General features: G+C 35.1%; 1 pseudogene; it reads right to left on the reverse strand.

The window, feature by feature from the left end:
- Positions 1-4,171: 4,171 nt before the first annotated feature.
- Positions 4,172-6,944, reverse strand: LOC116900863 (annotated as a pseudogene).
- Positions 6,945-7,310: the final 366 nt, after the last annotated feature.

Below are 7,310 nucleotides of genomic sequence, written 5' to 3' on the forward strand. Positions count from 1 at the left end.
CCACAATGCAGATTATTGTCTTAAGTATTATGTATAATCTGAAGATTCAAATGAACGTACAATATAATTATTCTAAATGACATTCCATCCTTTTGACCCTAGTAGTGGCAGATTGCTTCCTCACACGCCTTTAAAAATTGATTCAAGTGTCTCCTATTAATTATTCTTCTGTAAGGATTGGTACGTGTGATGTTTTGAGTACAGGGGTCCCAGTAATTCCAAAATATAATTTGGTTTAACTTATTTATATCTTTATCTTTGAAGAAACCACAAACAAGTAAAATACCATTCACAGTTGAGTTGAACCTGCTGCTACCACCAATTTACTATCAGAGAGGGTGTATTTCAAGTAAGGACATAGTAAATTTCATTGGACCTTAGTCCCTTGTAGATAACAGATAACATCGTGTAAAAACACCTTGGAACACTGCTGTAATCATGTTGCAGTTCCTGTCACTTATGATTAAAAACTCAGACAAGGCCACAATTTAAGAGGATTAAACAATTAAACAGATTATATCATATCTATATTACAATGAACCATAATGTAAATTATAAACAGTAACTATTTCTATTCAAACAGTACAAGTTACTAATGACAAGAATTGGACCTTTTAATGCACATTAGATGTACTTAACACATCAGGCTTGTGTGTGTGTGTGTGGTGTGTGTGCAGTTCTATGTGTGTGAGTCCATGTGTGTGTGTGTTTGTAAATCAAAACATATTTGATGTTTATAAAAAAAAAGAAAAATGTAAATTAAAGCAAGAAGCAGATGGTACTTAAAATTTATCTTCCTCTGCATTTGATGTCAAGATTGAAAATCTCAACATATAATTTAATTTCTAAAATTATATTAAATTAAAGAATTGTATGTAATAATCAAATACAAAAATTTAGTTACAAGTAAAAAGAAGAAAAATCAACATCTCAACCCATGTAAGGACCTAGTGACTATGTATCCTATTGCTTCTATCACTATCTCAAACAAAAAATTAAACAGAACATTAGAAGTTCTTATATTTAAAATGATGCCTGAGTTCAGTAAAATACAAAGATTTCTAAATAGCAGGGGTTGAAACTGGAAATCTATCCTCTAGATATAAAGAAAAATCATATCACAGAACTTTAAATGAAAAATGTGAGTGACAATATAGTGTTATGAGACAAATTTGATAATTTTATTTTATATTTTGCCTCGGAGAAAATGGAACCATTCTGGAGCAAAACTGTATTCAAAGACTATAAATGTACTAGATACCAAAAGTTTCTTTTGTTTCTTCCAGGACCCCTAAAGCACTGTCAAGAACATAATGGCAGGATGGACCGGTGACAGTCCCAGGATGGGGTGTTCCTTCAGTATCCTGTTCCATTTATTGTCCTGTCTTCGATCGCGAACATTTCTGGTTTTAAAACTTGAGGATGGATGAGGGTCCATCCTCGACTGGCGCTGCGCCTAACTACTGTCAGGTTGCTGTAGTGTTAAAGAAATTATGACAAAGAATTGTTTGTGCAAATAACTGGTGTTTAGGAAAATTAATTTTTAGACTGTCTTAATATAAATTTGACTAAATTACTTGGGTGTACAAATCAAAATATGGAAAAACTCTACTGTGTCTTCCGCTTCTTTAAATATTGAAACTTCCAACCTATTAAGAAGCTGAGAATAATCCAATTAGGAGTTATTTTGTGGCCATCTACTTAGAAAGGTGTAGCTTTAGCAGAGTGTATATACAAATCAAGGAAAAGAGTAAAATAGATATAATTATAGGAACAATAACATAGAATCAATTTGTAATTCTTTAAACAAGATGAAGAATGAAATTTTGCAATCTAATCCACTAAACTTTCATTTTCATTGATTTATTTTTTTTAGATATTTTATTTTACATTTCAAATCACCTTCCCAGTTTCCCATTCATAATCCTCCCATCCCATCCCTCTTCCCCTCTTCATGAGGGTAATCCTGCACCCATTCATACACTTCCAACCTCCTGCCCTGACATTCCCTACACTGGGGTGGGTTGAGCTGGCAGGACCAAGGGCTTCCCTCCCATTGGTGCCCATCTAAGGCCATCCCCTCTGTTACATATGCGGCTGGAGCCATGGGTCTGTCTTCTTTGGATGGTGGTTCAGTACCTGTGAGCTGGTTGCTATTGTTTTTTATGGAAGTTGCAGCCCTTCAGCTCCTTCAATCCTTTTCTCTAACTCTTCCAATAGGGACCCCTATTCTCAGTTTAAAGGTTGGCTATCAGATTCCCCCTGTATTTGACATGTTCAGATCCATTCAGAGACAGGTGCATTAGGCCCTGTCAGCATGCACTTTTTGCACTTCTTGGGTTTGGTGGTTGTATGTGTGCATGGTCTAGATTCCCCAGGGTTTAGCAGTCTCTGAATGGCCTTCCTTCAGTCTCTGGTCCAAACTTTGTTCTCCATGTTCTCTTATGAATATGTTGTTCTTTCTAAGAAAGAAGTGATAGTTAAACTTTTGATTTTGTGTATTGTCATAAAAAAAACAGTAACTAGTTCATTATACTATTTCTAGCATGTGCCAAAGATATCTTATAATTCCAAGTATATTTTCTGGTTTTCTCATTATTTGCTAAGCCTTTAAAACAAATATTCGTTACTTGAACCCAAGACCATTGGGGACATTGGGACAAGAAGGCACATATTCAACAACACAGTTCCAGGAGTTGGGCAAGTGGCAAAGCAAACCGTTTTACAGAACCAAAGGCAAACATTATTATCACCCCAGCATATCAGCCTTCAAGAACAGATATGAAGTTGTCTCAATGCGGTTTGGTTCCATCACTAATCCAGCATCAGAGGTCTCTCTTTGCTGTCAGATTTTAGTTGGCTTTAAGGAGGAAATATCAGTGGCATATATGCTAGCATAACAGGTGGGGCCTGCTTTGCTATGTTCCTCCTACAGTATTTATTATAAGTTTTATAAGGTACTCTAGTTTCTAAGTATCTAATGGCATTTCTTAGGCACCTGCATACATAGCTGTATTTACTACAAGGCAACTTTTGTAATAGGGTTTTTAGAGTCAGAGAAGTTAGAATGCCTTTGCAGTTAAGGGAATTTATTGTTAATGACGAGTCTGTACTCTAAATTCAATGCAACAGTGGGGTAGGTGAATGGGAAGTCCAAGAATCTAGTAGCTGCTCATCCCACCAGGCTAGTAGTATAAGTAGATTTTCTGGAGGAGGGTTTTAAGAGGTTTTGGCAATAAGTGAAGAAAGGAAGAAGAGCTTAATCTGCCTTTTCTAATATTTTATATAGGCCTCCAGCAGAAGCTGGCCTGGTGAAAAGTATGTACCACTATACCTGGATCTAAACTTGTTTGTCCCAGGCTGACCTTGAACCCAGAGATCAGCTTTGTCTCAGTCTTTCCAACCAAAGGCATCAACTACCTTGCCTGGGCCAACATTTCACAGCCACTATGACTCAAGAACTTCAGGTCAAGCCTGGTCATAAACTGGTCTGCAGCCTCAAGATCAGAACACAGGTGTGTCCTCCATTTTGGATTTTAGTTCATTCCTATATGCAATCAAGGTTACAAATGAGGAATAGCTATCACAGACTCATTAATTTTTTTTAAATAATGATTTGTACATTAGCCGATATCAAAATTATAGAGCTGCTTTAAAATCATTTAAGTGGAATATATCTGAATTGAATAAGAAAAGATTTACATTGATTCAGTGCCAAAAATTTCTTAAAATGTACTAAAGTAGATTCTAAACTATTAGTGTATTTACCCCAATAAGTAAACCCATGTTATCCATTTGGTTGAATATGAGAGTCCCAGATAATTTTGTTTGAGGAATACTTTGTTTATATTCATCAAAAAAGAACAAGCAGAGAGTCATGTTCATTTTTCTCAAATTAATTATTCTGATTTGTTGGTTATTTATAAATGTATAGATGTCTCTCTTCACATGTCACTATATACCAATGTTTCAGTAATTTACTAGGTCTTAGTATAGCGGTTTACGAAAACAACATATTATCGATAATCATGAAAAACATTGTTTTTGATTACTTTAAACCAAGTACTGAAAGTGAACAAAACCCATAGTTCCTGTTTGAAACTTTATTTGATCAAAAAGGATTTTACATGGGATTGCTTTTGTCCTATTTCAGGAAACACACTGTGATATTTTAATGCAGGTGGGAAATGTTTGATCTCTGGCAAACTTTTTTCACAGCATCTTTACGTTTTGTTCAAACTGTAAAATCAGTGGATCTAAATATAGGAATTACCAGGGTATAATATATGGATACCACCTTCTTGCTCTATGAGTACTGAGAACTGGGTTGAATGTAACTGAAGTTATAGAACCACAAAACAAAGTGACAGTTGTAAGATGATGCACAAGAAGGTTTTAGTCCGCCTGCTGAATTAACTGATCCTCAGAATAGCAGCAACAATGAAGATATAAGAGAGAACCATTAGCCAAAAGTGTAGTCATGGTAATTAATTTAGAGAATAAAAGTAGCAGTTCATTCATGGAGGTGCCAGAACAGGGACAGCTTCAACAGGGAGGAAGGTCACAGAAGAAATGACTGATGACATTAGGCCAAAAGGACATGAGTCTATTAAGGTTTTCAATTGTATGTGTTAATGATGCGATAGCCTTCCCTAAGCATGAACCCACCAATTAGTAGAATACACATCAATTTTGTCACAGCCACTGTGTAAGTTAGAGGTCGCAATGGCCATGTAATTGTCAAAAGCCATTGCGGCCAGGAGAAAGCCTCCTGTAGTAAGTAGTGATGCAAACAAGAAATATTGCAGGATGTAATAGAAATGAGATTCTTCAACAAAAAGAAGTTCAGTAGTAATGGGTAAAATACTATGAATAACAGGCATCAAATAAAATGACAGAGAGCTAAGGAAGTGGCAATATAGGTGTATGGAGTTTGGGAGTTATGTGATCAGCATAAAACAGTCCCAGATTCTACACCAAGGAAACATAGACTGTGGAACAATATAAAGAGAAACACCTTGATTTCACCATCAGTCCCAAATAAACTCAGTAACAAATGAAGTTGACATTTGGTAATTGTATGCCTTTGCCCACAATGATAGAGATCAGATAACCAGTAGCAATATTAGAATATCACAACCAGTGAACTATAAAACTCTCTATCCTGATTGTCCTGCTTATAAGCACAGATTAAAAGTCCAGATTTTTTAAAACCACTGTTCATTTGATTTTTAATATTAAGTTCCATTAGTAAAAACTGCTAAATTATTAGCAGAATGCTATGTTTACATAATATTTATAATTTAGTTTATAAGATCATAAGAACTGATGGTGGGAAATATAATCTATGTTTATTGACGTATTTTTAATACTTTTTGATCATGTTAAAGCAGCTGGTTTGAAATATATAAAGACCCAATTTATAAAATATTGTTGGAGGAATTTTAGTCTAGCAATATTATACCCCTTGGGCAAGATAACACATGAAGACTTAAGCCTGTGTGACCAGGCTGTATTAAGATACCTTCAATCCCTCTAGCTGAATACTAACACTCCCTAGTATACACTCTTTAATCATAAACAATGAAGGAAGTTAGTTTGTGGAAAGAATCAATGTTTGAATGTGAAATCTGAGCAATTGTAGAGAAAGGGATAAATCAGAGAATAATTTGACAGAATGAGTCAGAGATGGTATCTTTCCAATTCCCTTGAAAACAGAACTGAAAGAGTGGTGACATAGGGAGCAAACGGGGAGAGAGAGAAATGAGAGAGAGAGAGAGAGAGAGAGAGAGAGAGAGAGAGAGAGAGAGAGAGAAAGAGAGAGAGTTTTACTGAGAAAACTTTTATAGAGACCGTTTCTGAAAGAGAAATACATAGACACAGGTGAAGACAGAACAAAGTAGAAAATAAGAAGAAGATTAAAAACAGATAGCTACAGAGTTAGTTTGATAAAATAGCAATTTAGTCAGAGGCCTAAAAGAGCCAGTTTGAATCGTCATTGCCCAGAGAGGAGTTTGGGCCAGAACAGTGTGTTGATCCACCCATCCAAAGTTCAGAAATGGGTGGGAAAGAATGGAGTTTAGTCTAGTAAATGCTTCCTAGGAAACAATCATTTGGGAAATAAAATTATTTTTACAAAACAGAGTGCCTTCATGAAGGTTAGGTCACAGAGATGCACTTTAGTAAAAAGCCCAAGACCTTGTACACATGCATACTCTCTCTTCTCTTCTCGGCTCTTTCTTCTCGCCTGCTTCCTCGCCTTCCGCTCGCCTTCGCTTTCATTTTCTCGCTTCTCGCCTTCTGTCTTCTCAGTTGGGTTTCGTTTCTTTGCCTAACTCTCTTCCAGCTTGTCGTTTTGCCGTTTCTCTCTCTCTCTCTCTCTTTTTCTTTTGAATAAGCAAAACTCATTACCTATTCTACCTGTATACAAATGTCTGTTCATGTGGTTTTTGTTTGTTTGTCTGTTTGTTTTTATGGCTATTGAATAATGGTTTTGTTCATTATATTTAAGCCTTTGTACTATTGGAGCCATCTAAATGATTTATTTAAGTGTATATACATGGGTATGCATGCATGAATGTGAGTTTACCTGTATAAACTGACAGTACCTAGAAACAAAAGATTGCTATAATAATGCTTTTAGACAGTTTGAAAAGGTATTCAGGGAGTGCTTTTAAAGGGTGTATATGATGTGAAATATAAAGTATTTTGAACCACTCAAATTTTGATTACTTTCAATAGATATATTTTTAGTGTACTTGATATTGTGTTTTAACTCTTGAATTTAAACACTTACAATAATTATAGTAAATTGACTTTTACTATGAAACCAACCCAGTTTCTAGAGTAAGGAGAATTTTTATTACATAAAATACAGTACTTTCTGTGAAACATTTAACTTTATTTTACACTTACATTGCAAATCCATAGACTATGAAGTGCATATTAGACATGTGTTATAAGAAATAAATTTCATTTTGTTAGCTGACATAGTTGAGATTCTTATTTTAACTGTCATCTACAATATGAGAAAGAAATGAGCATGCCATGTGACACTTACTAAATCATATTCTGCACATTTGTCCACAGAAATATATGTAGGGTGACTTCCTTGCACTACCTTAAAATGTACTCAAATATTGTGGAACTTTGTTATTGTCTCTATCTTCCTTATTTAGAAACAGTGTCATGACAGAGTGTTGTCACTTAAGCACAGTAATCACACCATATTTTGAAACTATGTCATATAGACCAACCCAGAAAGTTCTCATCAATTTTTCCAGAATGAAGGAACCCATTGAACTTAACTA

Source organism: Rattus rattus, chromosome 5 (genome assembly GCF_011064425.1).
Source record: "Rattus rattus isolate New Zealand chromosome 5, Rrattus_CSIRO_v1, whole genome shotgun sequence".
NCBI lineage: Eukaryota > Metazoa > Chordata > Mammalia > Rodentia > Muridae > Rattus > Rattus rattus.